Raw genomic sequence first — 25,401 nt, forward strand, 5'->3', positions numbered from 1 at the left:
CCCTTTCCCATTCCCACTCCCTACTCTACTCTACTCCACTCCACTCCACTCCACTCCACTCCACTCCACTCCACTCCACTCCACTCCATTCTATTCTATCCTCTTCCCATTCCCATTCCCTATTCCAGGGGTGGGCAAATATGGCACCTTTATGACCTGTGGACTTGAACTCCCAGAATTCCTGAGCCAGCTTGGCTCTTGAAGTCCACAGCTTGTAAAGGGGACACAGTTGACCACCCCAAACCTGGCCTGTTCTGTTCTGTTCTGTTCTGTTCTGTTCTGTTCTGTTCTGTTCTGTTCTGTTCTGTTCTGTTCTATTCTATTCCAATTCGCATTCCCATTCCCATTCCCTATTCTATTCTATTCTATTCTATTCTATTCTATTCTATTCTATTCCCATTCCTTATTCTATTCTATTCTATTCTATTCTATTCTATTCTATTCTATTCTATTCTATTCTATTCTATTCTATTCCATTCCCATTCCCTTTCCCTTTCCCATTCCCATTCCCATTCCCATTCCCATTCCCTATTCTGTTCTGTTCTGTTCTGTTCTATTCTATTCTATTCTATTCTATTCTATTCTATTCTATTCTATTCTATTCTATTCTATTCTATTCCCATTCCTTATTCTATTCTATTCTATTCTATTCTATTCTATTCTATTCTATTCTATTCTATTCTATTCTATTCTATTCCCATTCCCTTTCCCTTTCCCATTCCCTTTCCCATTCACATTCACATTCCCTATTCTATTCTATTCTATTCTATTCTATTCTATTCTATTCTATTCTATTCCCATTCCCATTCCCTATCTCATTCACTATACTATACTATACTATACTATACTATACTATACTATACTATACTACACTACACTACACTACACTACACTACACTACACTACACTACACTATCCATTCCCATCCCCATCCCCATTCTCTATTCTATTCTGTTCTATTCTATTCCCATTCCATTCACATCCTCATTCCCATCCCCATCCCCATCCCCATCCTCATTTCAATTCCATTCCATTCCATCCAAGTCAATTCCTTTGCATTCCTTTGCATTCTATTCCATTCCATTCCATTCCATTCGATTCCATTCCATTCCATTCCATTCCATTCCATTCCATTCCCATTCCCATTCCCATTCCCACTCCCTACTCTACTCTACTCTACTCTACTCTACTCTACTCCACTCCACTCCACTCCACTCCACTCCACTCCACTCCACTCCATTCCATTCCATTCCATTCCATTCCATTCCATTCCATTCTATTCTATTCTATTCTATTCTATTCTATTCTATTCTATTCTATTCTATCCTCTTCCCATTCCCATTGCCTATTCTATTCTATTCTATTCTATTCTATTCTATTCTATTCTATTCTATTCTATTCTATTCTATTCTATTCTATTCTGTTCCCTTTCCCATTACCATTACCATTACCTTTCCCATTCCCATTCCCCATTCCCATTGCCTATTCTATTCTATTCTATTCTATTCTATTCTATTCTGTTCCCTTTCCCATTACCATTACCATTACCTTTCCCATTCCCATTCCCATTCTTCTATTCTATTCTATTCCCATTCCCATTCCCTTTCCCTTTCCCTATTCTATTCTATTCTATTCTATTCTATTCCCATTCCTTATTCTATTCTATTCTATTCTATTCTATTCTATTCTATTCTATTCTATTCTATTCTATTCTATTCTATTCTATTCTATTCTATTCTATTCTATCCTATCCTATCCTATCCTATCCTATCCTATCCTATCCTATCCTATTCTATTCTATTCTATTCTATTCTATTCTATTCTATTCTATTCTATTCCCATTCCCTATTCTATTCTATTCTATTCTATTCTATTCTATTCTATTCTATTCTATTCTATTCTATTCTACACTACACTACACTACACTACACTACACTACACTATCCATTCCCATTCCCATTCCCATTCCAAATCCTATACTATCATATTCCCATTCCCATTCCCATTCCCATCCCCATCCCCATTCTCTATTCTATTCTGTTCTATACTATTCCCATTCCATTCACATCCTCATTCCCATCCCCATCCCCATCCCCATCCCCATTTCAATTCCATTCCATTCCATCCAAGTCAATTCCTTTGCATTCCTTTGCATTCCATTCCATTCCATTCCATTCCCATTCCCATTCCCACTCCCATTCCCACTCCCTACTGTACTCTACTCTACTCTACTCTACTCTACTCTACTCTACTCTACTCTACTCTACTCTACTCCACTCCACTCCACTCCACTCCACTCCACTCCACTCCACTCCACTCCACTCCACTCCACTCCACTCCACTCCACTGCATTCCAGGGGTGGGCAAATATGGCCCCTTTATGACCTTTGGACTTCAAGTCCCAAAATTCCTTAGCCAGCTTGGCTGTTGAAGTCCACAGGTTGTAAAAGGGCCACAGTTGCCGACCCCAGCCCTGTTCTGTTCTGTTCTGTTCTATTCCATTCAAGTCATGTCAATTCCTTTGCATTCCTTTGCATTGCATTGCATTGCATTGCATTGCATTGCATTGCATTGCATTGCATTGCATTGCATTGCATTGCATTGCATTCCATTCCATCCCATCCCATCCCATCCCATTCCCACTCCCACTCCCACTCCCACTCCCACTCCCACTCCCTATTCTATTCTATTCTATTCTATTCTATTCTATTCTATTCTATTCTATTCTATTCTATTCTATTCTATTCCAAGGGTGGGCAAATATGGCACCTTTATGACCTGTGGACTTGAACTCCCAGAATTCCTGAGCCAGCTTGGCTCTTGAAGTCCACAGCTTGTAAAAGGGAGACAGTTGACCACCCCAATCCTGGCCTATTCTATTCTATTCTATTCTATTCTGTTCTGTTCTGTTCTGTTCTGTTCTGTTCTGTTCTGTTCTGTTCTATTCCCATTCCCATTCCCATTCCCATTCCCATTCCCTATTCTATTCTATTCTATTCTATTCTATTCTATTCTATTCTATTCTATTCTATTCCCATTCCTTATTCTATTCTATTCTATTCTATTCTATTCTATTCTATTCTATTCTATTCTATTCTATTCTATTCTATTCTTTTCTATTCTCTTCTATTCCCATTCCCTTTCCCTTTCCCATTCCCATTCCCATTCCCTTTCCCATTCCCATTCCCTATTCTGTTCTATTCTATTCTATTCTATTCTATTCTATTCTATTCTATTCTATTCTATTCTTCTATTCTATTCTATTCTATTCTATTCTATTCTATTCTATTCTATTCTATTCTATTCCATTCTATTCTATTCCCATTCCCTTTCCCATTCCCATTCCCTATTCTATTCTATTCTATTCTATTCTATTCTATTCTATTCTATAATATTCTATTCCCATTCCCTTTCCCTTTCCCATTCCCATTCCCATTCCCTGTTCTGTTCTGTTCTGTTCTGTTCTGTTCTGTTCTGTTCTATTCTATTCTATTCTATTCTATTCTATTCCCATTCCTTATTCTATTCTATTCTATTCTATTCTATTCTATTCTATTTCTATTCTATTCTATTCTATTCTATTCTATTCTATTCTATTCCCATTCCCTTTCCCATTCCCATTCCCTGTTCTGTTCTGTTCTGTTCTGTTCTGTTCTGTTCTGTTCTATTCTATTCTATTCTATTCCCATTCCTTTTCTATTCTATTCTATTCTATTCTATTCTATTCTATTCTATTCTATTCTATTCTATTCTATTCTATTCCCATTCCCTTTCCCTTTCCCATTCCCTTTCCCATTCCCATTCCCTATTGTGTTCTATTCTATTCTATTCTATTCTATTCTATTCTATTCTATTCTATTCTATTCTATTCTATTCCATTCCATTCCCTTTCCCTTTCCCTTTCCCATTCCCATTCCCATTCCCTATTCTGTTCTGTTCTGTTCTGTTCTGTTCTGTTCTGTTCTGTTCTGTTCTATTCTATTCCATTCCATTCCATTCTATTCTATTCTATTCTATTCTATTCCCATTCCTTATTCTATTCTATTCTATTCTATTCTATTCTATTCTATTCTATTCTATTCTATTCTATTCTATTCTATTCTATTCTATTCCCATTCCCTTTCCCTTTCCCATTCCCTATTCTATTCTATTCTATTCTATTCTATTCCCATTCCCATTCCCTTTCCCTTTCCCTTTCCCATTCCCATTCCCTATTCTGTTCTGTTCTGTTCTGTTCTGTTCTGTTCTGTTCTGTTCTATTCTATTCTATTCCCATTCCTTATTCTATTCTATTCTATTCTATTCTATTCTATTCTATTCTATTCTATTCTATTCTATTCTTCTATTCTATTCTATTCTATTCTATTCTATTCCATTCCCATTCCCTTTCCCATTCAAATTCCCATTCCCTAATCTGTTCTGTTCTGTTCTGTTCTGTTCTGTTCTATTCTATTCTATTCTATTCTATTCTATTCTATTCTATTCTATTCTATTCTATTCTATTCTATTCTATTCTATTCTATTCTATTCCCATTCCCTTTCCCATTCCCTATTCTGTTCTGTTCTGTTCTATTCTATTCTATTCTATTCTATTCTATTTCTATTCTATTCTATTCTATTCTATTCTATTCTATTCTATTCTATTCTATTCCCATTCCCATTCCCTATCTCATTCACTATACTATACTATACTATACTATACTATACTATACTATACTATACTATACTACACTACACTACACTACACTACACTACACTACACTACACTACACTACACTACACTACATTACACTACACTACCCTACACTACACTATCCATTCCCATTCCCATTCCCATTCCAAATCCTATACTATCCTATTTCCATTTCCATTCCCATTCCCATTCCCATCCCCATCCCCATTCTCTGTTCTATTCTGTTCTATTCTATTCCCATTCCATTCACATCCTCATTCCCATCCCCATCCCCATCCCCATCCTCATTTCAATTCCATTCCATTCCATCCAAGTCAATTCCTTTGCATTCCTTTACATTCTATTCCATTCAATTCCATTCCATTCCATTCGATTCCATTCCATTCCATTCCATTCCATTCCATTCCATTCCATTCCCATTCCCACTCCCTACTCTACTCTACTCTACTCTACTCTACTCTACTCCACTCCACTCCACTCCACTCCACTCCACTCCACTCCACTCCACTCCACTCCACTCCATTCCATTCCATTCCATTCCATTCCATTCCATTCCATTCCATTCTATTCTATTCTACTCTATTCTATTCTATTCTATTCTATTCTATTCCCATTCCCATTCCCTATCTCATTCACTATACTATACTATACTATACTATACTATACTATACTATACTATACTATACTATACTATACTACACTACACTACACTACACTACACTACACTACACTACACTACACTACACTACACTACACTACACTATCCATTCCAATTGCCATTCCCATTCCCATCCCCATCCCCATTCTCTATTCTATTCTGTTCTATTCTATTCCCATTCCATTCACATCCTCATTCCCATCCCCATCCCCATCCCCATCCTCATTTCAATTCCATTCCATTCCATCCAAGTCAATTCCTTTGCATTCCTTTGCATTCTATTCCATTCCATTCCATTCGATTCCATTCCATTCCATTCCATTCCCATTCCCATTCCCATTCCCATTCCCATTCCCACTCCCTACTCTACTCTACTCTACTCTACTCTACTCTACTCCACTCCACTCCACTCCACTCCACTCCACTCCACTCCACTCCACTCCACTCCACTCCACTCCATTCCATTCCATTCCATTCTATTCTATTCCCATTACCTTTCCTTTTCCCATTACCTTTCCCATTCCCATTACCTTTGCCATTCCATATTCTATTCTATTCTATTCTACTCTGTTCTATTCTATTCTATTCTATTCTATTCTATTTTATTCTATTCTATTGTATTCTATTCTATTCTATTCTGTTCAGTTCCCATTCCCATTACCTTTCCTTTTCCCATTACCTTTCCCATTCCCATGACCTTTGCCATTCCATATTCTATTCTATTCTATTCTATTCTATTCTATTCTATTCTATTCTATTCTATTCTATTCTATTCTATTCTATTCTATTCTATTCTATTCTATTGTCATTCCCGTTCCCGTTCCCGTTCCCATTCAGTATTCTATTCTATTCTATTCTATTCTATTCTATTCTATTCTATTCTATTCTATTCCATTCCATTCCATTCCATTCCATTCCATTCCATTCTATTCTATTCTATTCTATTCTATTCTATTCTATTCTATTGTCATTCCCGTTCCCGTTCCCGTTCCCGTTCCCATTCCCATTCCCTATTCTGTTCTGTTCTGTTCTGTTCTGTTCTATTCTATTCTATTCTATTCTATTCTATTCTATTCTATTCTATTCTATTCTATTCTATTCCCATTCCTTATTCTATTCTATTCTATTCTATTCTATTCTATTCTATTCTATTCTATTCTATTCTATTCTATTCCATTCCCATTCCCTTTCCCTTTCCCATTCCCATTCCCATTCCCATTCCCTATTCTGTTCTGTTCTGTTCTGTTCTGTTCTGTTCTATTCTATTCTATTCTATTCTATTCTATTCTATTCTATTCTATTCCCATTCCTTATTCTATTCTATTCTATTCTATTCTATTCTATTCTATTCTATTCTATTCTATTCTATTCTATTCTATTCCCATTCCCTTTCCCTTTCCCATTCCCTTTCCCATTCCCATTCACATTCCCTATTCTATTCTATTCTATTCTATTCTATTCTATTCTATTCTATTCTATTCTATTCTATTCTATTCCCATTCCCATTCCCTATCTCATTCACTATACTATACTATACTATACTATACTATACTATACTATACTATACTATACTATACTACACTACACTACACTACACTACACTACACTACACTACACTACACTACACTACACTATCCATTCCAATTCCCATTCCCATTCCCATTCCCATCCCCATTCTCTATTCTATTCTGTTCTATTCTATTCCCATTCCATTCACATCCTCATTCCCATCCCCATCCCCATCCCCATCCTCATTTCAATTCCATTCCATTCCATCCAAGTCAATTCCTTTGCATTCCTTTGCATTCTATTCCATTCAATTCCATTCCATTCCATTCGATTCCATTCCATTCCATTCCATTCCATTCCATTCCATTCCATTCCCATTCCCACTCCCTACTCTACTCTACTCTACTCTACTCTACTCTACTCCACTCCACTCCACTCCACTCCACTCCACTCCACTCCACTCCACTCCACTCCATTCCATTCCATTCCATTCCATTCCATTCCATTCCATTCCATTCCATTCTATTCTATTCTACTCTATTCTATTCTATTCTATTCTATTCTATTCCCATTCCCATTCCCTATCTCATTCACTATACTATACTATACTATACTATACTATACTATACTATACTATACTATACTACACTACACTACACTACACTACACTACACTACACTACACTACACTACACTACACTACACTACACTATCCATTCCAATTCCCATTCCCATTCCCATCCCCATCCCCATTCTCTATTCTATTCTGTTCTATTCTATTCCCATTCCATTCACATCCTCATTCCCATCCCCATCCCCATCCCCATCCTCATTTCAATTCCATTCCATTCCATCCAAGTCAATTCCTTTGCATTCCTTTGCATTCTATTCCATTCCATTCCATTCGATTCCATTCCATTCCATTCCATTCCCATTCCCATTCCCATTCCCATTCCCATTCCCACTCCCTACTCTACTCTACTCTACTCTACTCTACTCTACTCTACTCCACTCCACTCCACTCCACTCCACTCCACTCCACTCCACTCCACTCCACTCCACTCCATTCCATTCCATTCCATTCTATTCTATTCCCATTACCTTTCCTTTTCCCATTACCTTTCCCATTCCCATTACCTTTGCCATTCCATATTCTATTCTATTCTATTCTACTCTGTTCTATTCTATTCTATTCTATTCTATTCTATTTTATTCTATTCTATTGTATTCTATTCTATTCTATTCTGTTCAGTTCCCATTCCCATTACCTTTCCTTTTCCCATTACCTTTCCCATTCCCATGACCTTTGCCATTCCATATTCTATTCTATTCTATTCTATTCTATTCTATTCTATTCTATTCTATTCTATTCTATTCTATTCTATTGTCATTCCCGTTCCCGTTCCCGTTCCCATTCAGTATTCTATTCTATTCTATTCTATTCTATTCTATTCTATTCCATTCCATTCCATTCCATTCCATTCCATTCCATTCCATTCCATTCTATTCTATTCTATTCTATTCTATTCTATTCTATTCTATTGTCATTCCCGTTCCCGTTCCCGTTCCCGTTCCCATTCCCATTCCCTATTCTGTTCTGTTCTGTTCTGTTCTGTTCTATTCTATTCTATTCTATTCTATTCTATTCTATTCTATTCTATTCTATTCTATTCTATTCCCATTCCTTATTCTATTCTATTATATTCTATTCTATTCTATTCTATTCTATTCTATTCTATTCTATTCTATTCTATTCCATTCCCATTCCCTTTCCCTTTCCCATTCCCATTCCCATTCCCATTCCCTATTCTGTTCTGTTCTGTTCTGTTCTGTTCTGTTCTATTCTATTCTATTCTATTCTATTCTATTCTATTCTATTCTATTCTATTCCCATTCCTTATTCTATTCTATTCTATTCTATTCTATTCTATTCTATTCTATTCTATTCTATTCTATTCTATTCTATTCTATTCTATTCTATTCTATTCTATTCTATTCCCATTCCCTTTCCCTTTCCCATTCCCTTTCCCATTCCCATTCACATTCCCTATTCTATTCTATTCTATTCTATTCTATTCTATTCTATTCTATTCTATTCCCATTCCCATTCCCTATCTCATTCACTATACTATACTATACTATACTATACTATACTATACTATACTATACTATACTACACTACACTACACTACACTACACTACACTACACTACACTACACTACACTACACTACACTACACTATCCATTCCAATTCCCATTCCCATTCCCATTCCCATCCCCATTCTCTATTCTATTCTGTTCTATTCTATTCCCATTCCATTCACATCCTCATTCCCATCCCCATCCCCATCCCCATCCTCATTTCAATTCCATTCCATTCCATCCAAGTCAATTCCTTTGCATTCCTTTGCATTCTATTCCATTCCATTCCATTCCATTCCATTCGATTCCATTCCATTCCATTCCATTCCATTCCATTCCATTCCATTCCATTCCATTCCCATTCCCATTCCCATTCCCACTCCCTACTCTACTCTACTCTACTCTACTCTACTCTACTCTACTCCACTCCACTCCACTCCACTCCACTCCACTCCACTCCATTCCATTCCATTCCATTCCATTCCATTCCATTCCATTCTATTCTATTCTATTCTATTCTATTCTATCCTCTTCCCATTGCCTATTCTATTCTATTCTATTCTATTCTATTCTATTCTATTCTATTCTATTCTATTCTATTCTATTCTATTCTATTCTGTTCCCTTTCCCATTACCATTACCATTACCTTTCCCATTCCCATTCCCATTCCCATTGCCTATTCTATTCTATTCTATTCTATTCTATTCTATTCTATTCTCTTCTATTCTATTCTATTCTATTCTGTTCCCTTTCCCATTACCATTACCATTACCTTTCCCATTCCCATTCCCATTCTTCTATTCTATTCTATTCCCATTCCCATTCCCTTTCCCTTTCCCTATTCTATTCTATTCTATTCTATTCTATTCCCATTCCTTATTCTATTCTATTCTATTCTATTCTATTCTATTCTATTCTATTCTATTCTATTCTATCCTATCCTATTCTATTCTATTCTATTCTATTCTATTCTATTCTATTCTATTCTATTCTGTTCCCATTCCCTATTCTATTCTATTCTATTCTATTCTATTCTATTCTATTCTATTCTATTCTATTCTATTCTATACTACACTACACTACACTACACTACACTATCCATTCCCATTCCCATTCCCATTCCAAATCCTATACTATCATATTCCCATTCCCATTCCCATTCCCATCCCCATCCCCATTCTCTATTCTATTCTGTTCTATACTATTCCCATTCCATTCACATCCTCATTCCCATCCCCATCCCCATCCCCATCCCCATTTCAATTCCATTCCATTCCATCCAAGTCAATTCCTTTGCATTCCTTTGCATTCCATTCCATTCCATTCCATTCCATTCCCATTCCCATTCCCACTCCCATTCCCACTCCCTACTGTACTCTACTCTACTCTACTCTACTCTACTCTACTCTACTCTACTCTACTCTACTCTACTCTACTCTACTCTACTCTACTCCACTCCACTCCACTCCACTCCACTCCACTCCACTCCACTCCACTCCACTCCACTCCACTCCACTCCATTCCATTCCATTCCATTCCATTCCATTCCATTCCATTCTATTCTATTCTATTCTATTCTATTCTATTCTATTCTATTCTATTCTATACTACACTACACTACACTACACTACACTACACTACACTATCCATTCCCATTCCCATTCCCATTCCAAATCCTATACTATCATATTCCCATTCCCATTCCCATTCCCATCCCCATCCCCATTCTCTATTCTATTCTGTTCTATACTATTCCCATTCCATTCACATCCTCATTCCCATCCCCATCCCCATCCCCATTTCAATTCCATTCCATTCCATCCAAGTCAATTCCTTTGCATTCCTTTGCATTCCATTCCATTCCATTCCATTCCATTCCCATTCCCATTCCCACTCCCATTCCCACTCCCTACTGTACTCTACTCTACTCTACTCTACTCTACTCTACTCTACTCTACTCTACTCTACTCTACTCCACTCCACTCCACTCCACTCCACTCCACTCCACTCCATTCCAGGGGTGGGCAAATATGGCCCCTTTATGACCTTTGGACTTCAAGTCCCAAAATTCCTTAGCCAGCTTGGCTGTTGAAGTCCACAGGTTGTAAAAGGGCCACAGTTGCCGACCCCAGCCCTGTTCTGTTCTGTTCTGTTCTATTCCATTCAAGTCATGTCAATTCCTTTGCATTCCTTTGCATTGCATTGCATTGCATTGCATTGCATTGCATTGCATTGCATTGCATTGCATTGCATTGCATTGCATTGCATTGCATTGCATTCCATTCCATCCCATCCCATCCCATCCCATCCCATCCCATTCCCACTCCCACTCCGAGTCCCACTCCCACTCCCTATTCTATTCTATTCTATTCTATTCTATTCTATTCTATTCTATTCCAGGGGTGGGCAAATATGGCACCTTTATGACCTGTGGACTTGAACTCCCAGAATTCCTGAGCCAGCTTGGCTCTTGAAGTCCACAGCTTGTAAAAGGGAGACAGTTGACCACCCCAATCCTGGCCTATTCTATTCTATTCTATTCTATTCTGTTCTGTTCTGTTCTGTTCTGTTCTGTTCTGTTCTGTTCTGTTCTATTCCCATTCCCATTCCCATTCCCATTCCCATTCCCATTCCCTATTCTGTTCTATTCTGTTCTATTCTATTCTATTCTATTCTATTCTATTCTATTCTATTCTATTCTATTCTATTCTTTTCTATTCTCTTCTATTCCCATTCCCTTTCCCTTTCCCATTCCCATTCCCTTTCCCATTCCCATTCCCTATTCTGTTCTATTCTATTCTATTCTATTCTATTCTATTCTATTCTATTCTATTCTATTCCATTCCATTCTATTCCCATTCCCACTCCCTACTCTACTCTACTCTACTCTACTCTACTCTACTCTACTCCACTCCACTCCACTCCACTCCACTCCACTCCACTCCACTCCACTCCATTCCATTCCATTCCATTCCATTCTATTCTATTCCCATTACCTTTCCTTTTCCCATTACCTTTCCCATTCCCATTACCTTTGCCATTCCATATTCTATTCTATTCTATTCTACTCTGTTCTATTCTATTCTATTCTATTCTATTCTATTTTATTCTATTCTATTGTATTCTATTCTATTCTATTCTGTTCAGTTCCCATTCCCATTACCTTTCCTTTTCCCATTACCTTTCCCATTCCCATGACCTTTGCCATTCCATATTCTATTCTATTCTATTCTATTCTATTCTATTCTATTCTATTCTATTCTATTCTATTCTATTCTATTGTCATTCCCGTTCCCATTCCGTATTCTATTCTATTCTATTCTATTCTATTCTATTCTATTCTATTCTATTCTATTCTATTCTATTCTATTCTATTCTATTCTATCCTCTTCCCATTCCCATTCCCTATTCCAGGGGTGGGCAAATATGGCCCCTTTATGACCTGTGGACTTCAAGTCCCAAAATTCCTTAGCCAGCTTGGCTGTTGAAGTCCACAGGTTATAAAAGGGCCACAGTTGCCGACCCCACCCCTGGTCTGTTCTGTTCTGTTCTATTCCATTCAAGTCATGTCAATTCCTTTGCATTGCATTGCATTGCATTGCATTGCATTGCATTGCATTGCATTGCATTCCCATTCCCATTCCCATTCCCATTCCCATTCCCACTCCCTACTCTACTCTACTCCACTCCACTCCACTCCACTCCACTCCACTCCACTCCACTCCACTCCACTCCATTCTATTCTATCCTCTTCCCATTCCCATTCCCTATTCCAGGGGTGGGCAAATATGGCACCTTTATGACCTGTGGACTTGAACTCCCAGAATTCCTGAGCCAGCTTGGCTCTTGAAGTCCACAGCTTGTAAAGGGGACACAGTTGACCACCCCAAACCTGGCCTATTCTGTTCTGTTCTGTTCTGTTCTGTTCTGTTCTGTTCTATTCTATTCCAATTCGCATTCCCATTCCCATTCCCTATTCTATTCTATTCTATTCTATTCTATTCTATTCTATTCTATTCTATTCTATTCTATTCTATTCTATTCTATTCTATTCCCATTCCTTATTCTATTCTATTCTATTCTATTCTATTCTATTCTATTCTATTCTATTCTATTCTATTCTATTCTATTCCATTCCCATTCCCTTTCCCATTCCCATTCCCATTCCCTATTCTGTTCTGTTCTGTTCTGTTCTGTTCTGTTCTGTTCTATTCTATTCTATTCTATTCTATTCTATTCTATTCTATTCCCATTCCTTATTCTATTCTATTCTATTCTATTCTATTCTATTCTATTCTATTCTATTCTATTCTATTCCATTCCCATTCCCTTTCCCTTTCCCATTCCCATTCCCATTCCCATTCCCTATTCTGTTCTGTTCTGTTCTGTTCTATTCTATTCTATTCTATTCTATTCTATTCTATTCTATTCTATTCTATTCTATTCTATTCTATTCTATTCTATTCTATTCTATTCTATTCCCATTCCTTATTCTATTCTATTCTATTCTATTCTATTCTATTCTATTCTATTCTATTCCCATTCCCTTTCCCTTTCCCATTCCCTTTCCCATTCACATTCACATTCCCTATTCTATTCTATTCTATTCTATTCTATTCTATTCTATTCTATTCTATTCCCATTCCCATTCCCTATCTCATTCACTATACTATACTATACTATACTATACTATACTATACTATACTATACTATACTATACTATACTACACTACACTACACTACACTACACTACACTACACTACACTACACTACACTATCCATTCCAATTCCCATTCCCATTCCCATCCCCATCCCCATCCCCATTCTCTATTCTATTCTATTCTATTCTATTCTATTCTACTCCCATTCCGTATTCTATTCTATTCTATTCTATTCTATTCTATTCTATTCTATTCTATTCTATTCTATTCTATTCTATTCTATTCTATTCTGTTCAGTTCCCATTCCCATTACCTTCCCATTTCCCATTACCTTTCCCATTCCCATTACCTTGGCCATTCCATATTCTATTCTATTCTATTCTATTCTATTCTATTCTATTCTATTCTATTCTATTCTATTCTATTCTATTCTATTCTATTCTATTCTATTCTATTCTATTCCCATTCCCATTCCCATTCCCTATCTCATTCACTATACTATACTATACTATACTATACTATACTATACTATACTATACTATACTATACTATACTACACTACACTACACTACATTACACTACACTACACTACACTATCCATTCCCATTCCCATTCCCATTCCAAATCCTATACTATCCTATTTCCATTCCCATTCCCATTCCCATTCCCATCCCCATCCCCATTCTCTATTCTATTCTGTTCTATTCTATTCCCATTCCATTCACATCCTCATTCCCATCCCCATCCCCATCCCCATCCTCATTTCAATTCCATTCCATTCCATCCAAGTCAATTCCTTTGCATTCCTTTGCATTCTATTCCATTCCATTCCATTCCATTCGATTCCATTCCATTCCATTCCATTCCATTCCATTCCCATTCCCATTCCCATTCCCATTCCCATTCCCATTCCCATTCCCACTCCCTACTCTACTCTACTCTACTCTACTCTACTCTACTCTACTCTACTCCACTCCACTCCACTCCACTCCACTCCACTCCACTCCACTCCACTCCATTCCATTCCATTCCATTCCATTCCATTCCATTCCATTCTATTCTATTCTATTCTATTCTATTCTATCCTCTTCCCATTCCCATTGCCTATTCTATTCTATTCTATTCTATTCTATTCTATTCTATTCTATTCTATTCTATTCTATTCTATTCTATTCTATTCTATTCTATTCTGTTCCCTTTCCCATTACCATTACCATTACCTTTCCCATTCCCATTCCCATTCCCATTGCCTATTCTATTCTATTCTATTCTATTCTATTCTATTCTATTCTATTCTATTCTATTCTATTCTATTCTATTCTATTCTGTTCCCTTTCCCATTACCATTACCATTACCATTACCTTTCCCATTCCCATTCCCATTCTTCTATTCTATTCTATTCCCATTCCCATTCCCTTTCCCTATTCTATTCTATTCTATTCTATTCCCATTCCTTATTCTATTCTATTCTATTCTATTCTATTCTATTCTATTCTATTCTATTCTATTCTATTCTATTCTATCCTATTCTATTCTATTCTATTCTATTCTATTCTATTCTATTCTGTTCCCATTCCCTATTCTATTCTATTCTATTCTATTCTATTCTATTCTATTCTATTCTATTCTATTCTATTCTATTCTATTCTATTCTATTCTATACTACACTACACTACACTACACTACACTACACTACACTATCCATTCCCATTCCCATTCCCATTCCAAATCCTATACTATCATATTCCCATTCCCATTCCCATTCCCATCCCCATCCCCATTCTCTATTCTATTCTGTTCTATACTATTCCCATTCCATTCACATCCTCATTCCCATCCCCATCCCCATCCCCATCCCCATTTCAATTCCATTCCATTCCATCCAAGTCAATTCCTTTGCATTCCTTTGCATTCCATTCCATTCCATTCCATTCCCATTCCCATTCCCACTCCCATTCCCACTCCCTACTGTACTCTACTCTACTCTACTCTACTCTACTCTACTCTACTCCACTCCACTCCACTCCACTCCACTCCACTCCACTCCACTCCACTCCACTCCATTCCAGGGGTGGGCAAATATGGCCCCTTTATGACCTTTGGACTTCAAGTCCCAAAATTCCTTAGCCAGCTTGGCTGTTGAAGTCCACAGGTTGTAAAAGGGCCACAGTTGCCGACCCCAGCCCTGTTCTGTTCTGTTCTGTTCTGTTCTATTCCATTCAAGTCATGTCAATTCCTTTGCATTCCTTTGCATTGCATTGCATTGCATTGCATTGCATTGCATTGCATTGCATTGCATTGCATTGCATTGCATTGCATTCCATTCCATTCCATCCCATCCCATCCCATCCCATCCCATTCCCACTCCCACTCCCACTCCCACTCCCACTCCCTATTCTATTCTATTCTATTCTATTCTATTCTATTCTATTCTATTCTATTCTATTCTATTCTATTCTATTCCAGGGGTGGGCAAATATGGCACCTTTATGACCTGTGGACTTGAACTCCCAGAATTCCTGAGCCAGCTTGGCTCTTGAAGTCCACAGCTTGTAAAAGGGAGACAGTTGACCACCCCAATCCTGGCCTATTCTATTCTATTCTATTCTATTCTATTCTGTTCTGTTCTGTTCTGTTCTGTTCTGTTCTGTTCTGTTCTATTCCCATTCCCATTCCCATTCCCATTCCCATTCCCATTCCCTATTCTGTTCTATTCTATTCTATTCTATTCTATTCTATTCTGTTCTGTTCTGTTCTGTTCTGTTCTATTCTATTCTATTCTATTCTATTCTATTCTATTCTTTTCTATTCTCTTCTATTCCCATTCCCTTTCCCTTTCCCATTCCCATTCCCTTTCCCATTCCCATTCCCTATTCTGTTCTATTCTATTCTATTCTATTCTATTCTATTCTATTCTATTCTATTCTATTCTATTCTATTCTATTCTATTCCATTCTATTCTATTCCCATTCCCTTTCCCTTTCCCATTCCCTATTCTATTCTATTCTATTCTATTCTATTCTATTCTATTCCCATTCCCTTTCCCTTTCCCATTCCCATTCCCTGTTCTGTTCTGTTCTGTTCTGTTCTGTTCTGTTCTATTCTATTCTATTCTATTCTATTCCCATTCCTTATTCTATTCTATTCTATTCTATTCTATTCTAGTCTATTCTATTCTATTCCCATTCCCTTTCCCATTCCCATTCCCTATTCTGTTCTGTTCTGTTCTGTTCTGTTCTATTCTATTCCCATTCCTTATTCTATTCTATTCTATTCTATTCTATTCTATTCTATTCTATTCTATTCTATTCTATTCTATTCTATTCTATTCTATTCTATTCTATTCTATTCCCATTCCCTTTCCCTTTCCCATTCCCATTCCCTTTCCCATTCCCATTCCCTATTGTGTTCTATTCTATTCTATTCTATTCTATTCTATTCTATTCTATTCTATTCCATTCCCTTTCCCTTTCCCTTTCCCATTCCCATTCCCATTCCCTATTCTGTTCTGTTCTGTTCTGTTCTGTTCTGTTCTATTCTATTCCATTCCATTCCATTCTATTCTATTCTATTCTATTCTATTCTATTCTATTCCCATTCCTTATTCTATTCTATTCTATTCTATTCTATTCTATTCTATTCTATTCTATTCTATTCTATTCTATTCTATTCCCATTCCCTTTCCCTTTCCCATTCCCTATTCTATTCTATTCTATTCTATTCTATTCCCATTCCCATTCCCTTTCCCTTTCCCATTCCCATTCCCATTCCCTATTCTGTTCTGTTCTGTTCTGTTCTGTTCTGTTCTGTTCTGTTCTATTCTATTCTATTCTATTCTATTCTATTCTATTCTATTCTATTCCCATTCCTTATTCTATTCTATTCTATTCTATTCTATTCTATTCTATTCTATTCTATTCTATTCTATTCTATTCTATTCCCATTCCTTATTCTATTCTATTCTATTCTATTCTATTCTATTCTATTCTATTCTATTCTATTCTATTCTATTCCCATTCCCTTTCCCATTCCCTATTCTGTTCTGTTCTGTTCTATTCTATTCTATTCTATTCTATTCTATTCTATTCTATTCTATTCTATTCTATTCCCATTCCCATTCCCTATCTCATTCACTATACTATACTATACTATACTATACTATACTATACTATACTATACTATACTATACTATACTATACTATACTATACTATACTACACTACACTACACTACATTACACTACACTACACTACACTACACTATCCATTCCCATTCCCATTCCCATTCCAAATCCTATACTATCCTATTTCCATTTCCATTCCCATTCCCATTCCCATCCCCATCCCCATCCCCATTCTCTATTCTATTCTGTTCTATTCTATTCCCATTCCATTCACATCCTCATTCCCATCCCCATCCCCATCCCCATCCTCATTTCAATTCCATTCCATTCCATCCAAGTCAATTCCTTTGCATTCCTTTGCATTCTATTCCATTCCATTCCATTCTATTCCATTCCATTCCATTCCATTCCCATTCCCATTCCCATTCCCATTCCCACTCCCTACTCTACTCTACTCTACTCTACTCTACTCTACTCCACTCCACTCCACTCCACTCCACTCCACTCCACTCCACTCCATTCTATTCCATTCCATTCCATTCTATTCTATTCCCATTACCTTTCCTTTTCCCATTACCTTTCCCATTCCCATTACCTTTGCCATTCCATATTCTATTCTATTCTATTCTATTCTACTCTGTTCTATTCTATTCTATTCTATTCTATTTTATTCTATTCTATTGTATTCTATTCTATTCTATTCTGTTCAGTTCCCATTCCCATTACCTTTCCTTTTCCCATTACCTTTCCCATTCCCATGACCTTTGCCATTCCATATTCTCTTCTCTTCTCTTCTCTTCTCTTCTCTTCTCTTCTCTTCTCTTCTCTTCTCTTCTCTTCTCTTCTCTTCTCTTCTCTTCTCTTCTATTCCATTCCATTCCATTCCATTCCATTCCATTCCATTCCATTCCATTCCATTCCATTCCATTCTATTCTATTCTATTCTATTGTCATTCCCGTTCCCGTTCCCGTTCCCATTCCGTATTCTATTCTATTCTATTCTATTCTATTCTATTCTATTCTATTCTATTCTATTCTATTCTATTCTATTCTATTCTATTCTATTCCCTTTACCATTCCCATTCCCTATTCTATTCTATTCTATTCTATTCTACTCCCATTCCGTATTCTATTCTATTCTATTCTATTCTATTCTATTCTATTCTATTCTATTCTATTCTATTCTATTCTATTCTATTCTATTCTATTCTATTCTATTCTATTCTATTCTGTTCAGTTCCCATTCCCATTACCTTCCCATTTCCCATTACCTTTCCCATTCCCATTACCTTGGCCATTCCATATTCTATTCTATTCTATTCTATTCTATTCTATTCTATTCTATTCTATTCTATTCTATTCTATTCTATTCTATTCCCATTCCCATTCCCATTCCCTATCTCATTCACTATACTATACTATACTATACTATACTATACTATACTATACTATACTATACTATACTATACTATACTATACTACACTACACTACACTACATTACACTACACTACACTACACTATCCATTCCCATTCCCATTCCCATTCCAAATCCTATACTATCCTATTTCCATTCCCATTCCCATTCCCATTCCCATCCCCATCCCCATTCTCTATTCTATTCTGTTCTATTCTATTCCCATTCCATTCACATCCTCATTCCCATCCCCATCCCCATCCCCATCCTCATTTCAATTCCATTCCATTCCATCCAAGTCAATTCCTTTGCATTCCTTTGTATTCTATTCCATTCCATTCCATTCTATTCCATTCCATTCCATTCCATTCCATTCCCATTCCCATTCCCATTCCCACTCCCTACTCTACTCTACTCTACTCTACTCTACTCTACTCTACTCTACTCCACTCCACTCCACTCCACTCCACTCCACTCCACTCCATTCTATTCCATTCCATTCCATTCTATTCTATTCCCATTACCTTTCCTTTTCCCATTACCTTTCCCATTCCCATTACCTTTGCCATTCCATATTCTATTCTATTCTATTCTACTCTGTTCTATTCTATTCTATTCTATTCTATTTTATTCTATTCTATTGTATTCTATTCTATTCTATTCTGTTCAGTTCCCATTCCCATTACCTTTCCTTTTCCCATTACCTTTCCCATTCCCATTACCTTTGCCATTCCATATTCTATTCTATTCTATTCTATTCTATTCTATTCTATTCTATTCTATTCTATTCTATTCTATTCTATTGTCATTCCCGTTCCCGTTCCCGTTCCCATTCAGTATTCTATTCTATTCTATTCTATTCTATTCTATTCTATTCTATTCCATTCCATTCCATTCCATTCCATTCCATTCCATTCCATTCCATTCCATTCTATTCTATTCTATTCTATTGTCATTCCCGTTCCCGTTCCCGTTCCCATTCCGTATTCTATTCTATTCTATTCTATTCTATTCTATTCTATTCTATTCTATTCTATTCTATTCTATTCTATTCTATTCCCTTTACCATTCCCATTCCCTATTCTATTCTATTCTATTCTATTCTATTCTATTCTACTCCCATTCCGTATTCTATTCTATTCTATTCTATTCTATTCTATTCTATTCTATTCTATTCTATTCTATTCTATTCTATTCTATTCTATTCTATTCTATTCTGTTCAGTTCCCATTCCCATTACCTTCCCATTTCCCATTACCTTTCCCATTCCCATTACCTTGGCCATTCCATATTCTATTCTATTCTATTCTATTCTATTCTATTCTATTCTATTCTATTCTATTCTATTCTATTCACTTCCCATTCCCATTACCTTTCCATTTCCCATTACCGTTCCCATTCCAATTACCTTGGCCATTCCCTATTCTATTCTATTCTATTCTATTCTATTCTATTCTATTCTATTCTATTCTATTCTATTCCCTTTCCCATTCCCATTCCCATTCCCATTCTATTCTATTCTATTCTATTCTATTCTATTGTCATTCCCGTTCCCGTTCCCGTTCCCATTCCGTATTCTATTCTATTCTATTCTATTCTATTCTATTCTATTCTATTCTATTCTGTTCTGTTCTGTTCTGTTCTGTTCTATTCTATTCTATTCTATTCTATTGTCATTCCCGTTCCCGTTCCAATTCCCGTTCCCATTCCGTATTCTATTCTATTCTATTCTATTCTATTCTATTCTATTCTATTCTATTCTATTCTGTTCCCTTGCCTTTCTCATTACCTTTCCCATTCCCATTACCTTTCCTTTTCCCATTACCTTTCCCATTCCCATTACCTTTGCCATTCCATATTCTATTCTATTCTATTCTACTCTGTTCTATTCTATTCTATTCTATTCTATTGTATTCTATTCTATTCTATTCTGTTCAGTTCCCATTCCCATTACCTTTCCTTTTCCCATTACCTTTCCCATTCCCATGACCTTTGCCATTCCATATTCTATTCTATTCCCATTTCGTATTCTATTCTATTCTATTCTATTCTATTCTATTCTATTCTATTGTCATTCCCGTTCCCGTTCCCGTTCCCATTCCGTATTCTATTCTATTCTATTCTATTGTCATTCCCGTTCCCGTTCCCGTTCCCATTCCGTATTCTATTCTATTCTATTCTATTCTATTCTATTGTCATTCCCGTTCCAGTTCCCGTTCCCATTCCGTATTCTATTCTATTCTATTCTATTCTATTCTATTCTATTCTATTCTATTCTATTCTATTCTATTCTATTCTATTCTATTCCCATTCCGTATTCTATTCTATTCTATTCTATTCTATTCTATTCTATTCTATTCTATTCTATTCACTTCCCATTCCGATTACCTTTCCATTTCACATTACCGTTCCCATTCCCATTACCTTGGCCATTCCCTATTCTATTCTATTCTATCCTATTCTATTCTATTCTATTCTATTCCCATTCCTTATTCTATTCTATTCTATTCTATTCTGTTCTGTTCTGTTCTGTTCTGTTCTGTTCTTTTCTGTTCTGTTCTGTTCTATTCTATTCCCTTTCCCTTTCCCTTTCCCTTTCCCTTTCCCATTCCCATTCCCTATTCTATTCTATTCTATTCTATTCTATTCTATTCTATTCCCATTCCGTATTCTATTCTATTCTATTCTATTCTATTCTATTCTGTTCTATTCTATTCTATTCTATTCCCTTTCCCTTTCCCTTTCCCTTTCCCTTTGCCTTTCCCTTTCCCTTTCCCTTTCCCTTTCCCTTTCCCTTTCCCTTTCCCATTCCCTATTCTATTCTATTCTATTCTATTCTATTCTATTCTATTCTATTCCCATTCCGTATTCTGTTCTATTCTATTCTATTCTATTCTATTCTATTCTATTCTATTCTATTCTATTCTATTCTATTCTGTTCCCTTGCCTTTTCCATTACCTTTCCCATTCCCATTACCTTTGCCATTCCCTATTCTATTCTATTCTATTCTATTCTATTCTATTCTATTCTATTCTATTCTATTCTATTCTATTCCCTTTCCCATTCCCATTCCCATTCCTATTCCCTATTCTGTTCTGTTCTGTTCTGTTCTGTTCTGTTCTGTTCAGTTTCCATTCCCATTACCTTTCCTTTTCCCATTACCTTTCCCATTCCCATTAACTTTGCCATTCCATATTCTATTCTATTCTATTCTATCCTATTCTATTCTATTCTATTCTATTCTATTCTATTCTATTCTATTCCCTTTACCATTCCCATTCCCTATTCTATTCTATTCTATTCTATTCTATTCCCATTCCCATTCCCTATCTCATTCACTATACTATACTATACTATACTATACTATACTATACTATACTATACTATACTATACTATACTATACTATACTATACTATACTATACTATACTACACTACACTACACTACATTACACTACACTACACTACACTACACTATCCATTCCCATTCCCATTCCCATTCCAAATCCTATACTATCCTATTTCCATTTCCATTCCCATTCCCATTCCCATTCCCATCCCCATCCCCATTCTCTATTCTATTCTGTTCTATTCTATTCCCATTCCATTCACATCCTCATTCCCATCCCCATCCCCATCCCCATCCTCATTTCAATTCCATTCCATTCCATCCAAGTCAATTCCTTTGCATTCCTTTGCATTCTATTCCATTCCATTCCATTCCATTCCATTCCATTCCATTCCATTCCCATTCCCATTCCTATTCCCACTCCCTACTCTACTCTACTCTACTCTACTCTACTCTACTCTACTCTACTCTACTCTACTCCACTCCACTCCACTCCACTCCACTCCACTCCACTCCATTCTATTCCATTCCATTCCATTCTATTCCCATTACCTTTCCTTTTCCCATTACCTTTCCCATTCCCATTACCTTTGCCATTCCATATTCTATTCTATTCTATTCTATTCTATTCTATTCTATTCTATTCTATTCTATTCTATTCTATTCTATTGTCATTCCCTTTCCCTTTCCCTTTCCCATTCCCTTTCCCATTCACATTCACATTCCCTATTCTATTCTATTCTATTCTATTCTATTCTATTCTATTCTATTCTATTCCCATTCCCATTCCCTATCTCATTCACTATACTATACTATACTATACTATACTATACTATACTATACTATACTACACTACACTACACTACACTACACTACACTACACTACACTACACTACACTACACTACACTACACTACACTATCCATTCCAATTCCCATTCCCATTCCAATCCCCATCCCCATTCTCTATTCTATTCTGTTCTATTCTATTCCCATTCCATTCACATCCTCATTCCCATCCCCATCCCCATCCCCATCCTCATTTCAATTCCATTCCATTCCATCCAAGTCAATTCCTTTGCATTCCTTTGCATTCTATTCCATTCCATTCCATTCTATTCCATTCCATTCCATTCCATTCCCATTCCCATTCCCATTCCCATTCCCACTCCCTACTCTACTCTACTCTACTCTACTCTACTCTACTCTACTCTACTCTACTCTACTCTACTCCACTCCACTCCACTCCACTCCACTCCACTCCACTCCATTCTATTCCATTCCATTCCATTCTATTCTATTCCCATTACCTTTCCTTTTCCCATTACCTTTCCCATTCCCATTACCTTTGCCATTCCATATTCTATTCTATTCTATTCTACTCTGTTCTATTCTATTCTATTCTATTCTATTCTATTTTATTCTATTCTATTGTATTCTATTCTATTCTATTCTGTTCAGTTCCCATTCCCATTACCTTTCCTTTTCCCATTACCTTTCCCATTCCCATGACCTTTGCCATTCCATATTCTATTCTATTCTATTCTATTCTATTCTATTCTATTCTATTCTATTCTATTCTATTCTATTCTATTGTCATTCCCGTTCCCGTTCCCGTTCCCATTCAGTATTCTATTCTATTCTATTCTATTCTATTCTATTCTATTCTATTCTATTCTATTCTATTCTATTCTATTCCATTCCATTCCATTCCATTCCATTCCATTCCATTCCATTCTATTCTATTCTATTCTATTCTATTCTATTGTCATTCCCGTTCCCGTTCCCGTTCCCATTCCGTATTCTATTCTATTCTATTCTATTCTATTCTATTCTATTCTATTCTATTCTATTCTATTCTATTCTATTCTATTCCCTTTACCATTCCCATTCCCTATTCTATTCTATTCTATTCTATTCTATTCTATTCTATTCTATTCTATTCTATTCTATTCTACTCCCATTCCGTATTCTATTCTATTCTATTCTATTCTATTCTATTCTATTCTATTCTATTCTATTCTGTTCAGTTCCCATTCCCATTACCTTCCCATTTCCCATTACCTTTCCCATTCCCATTACCTTGGCCATTCCATATTCTATTCTATTCTATTCTATTCTATTCTATTCTATTCTATTCTATTCTATTCTATTCTATTCTATTCACTTCCCATTCCCATTACCTTTCCATTTCCCATTACCGTTCCCATTCCAATTACCTTGGCCATTCCCTATTCTATTCTATTCTATTCTATTCTATTCTATTCTATTCTATTCTATTCTATTCTATTCTATTCCCTTTCCCATTCCCATTCCCATTCCCATTCTATTCTATTCTATTCTATTCTATTCTATTGTCATTCCCGTTCCCGTTCCCGTTCCCGTTCCCATTCCGTATTCTATTCTATTCTATTCTATTCTATTCTATTCTATTCTGTTCTGTTCTGTTCTGTTCTGTTCTATTCTATTCTATTCTATTCTATTCTATTGTCATTCCCGTTCCCGTTCCAATTCCCGTTCCCATTCCGTATTCTATTCTATTCTATTCTATTCTATTCTATTCTATTCTATTCTATTCTATTCTATTCTATTCTGTTCCCTTGCCTTTCTCATTACCTTTCCCATTCCCATTACCTTTCCTTTTCCCATTACCTTTCCCATTCCCATTACCTTTGCCATTCCATATTCTATTCTATTCTATTCTACTCTGTTCTATTCTATTCTATTCTAATCTATTCTATTCTATTCTATTCTATTCTATTCTATTCTATTCTGTTCAGTTCCCATTCCCATTACCTTTCCTTTTCCCATTACCTTTCCCATTCCCATGACCTTTGCCATTCCATATTCTAT

This window comes from Pituophis catenifer, unplaced genomic scaffold (assembly GCF_029215685.1).
Source record: "Pituophis catenifer annectens isolate HBS135680 unplaced genomic scaffold, rPitCat1.0.hap2 SCAF_5, whole genome shotgun sequence".
Lineage (NCBI taxonomy): Eukaryota > Metazoa > Chordata > Lepidosauria > Squamata > Colubridae > Pituophis > Pituophis catenifer.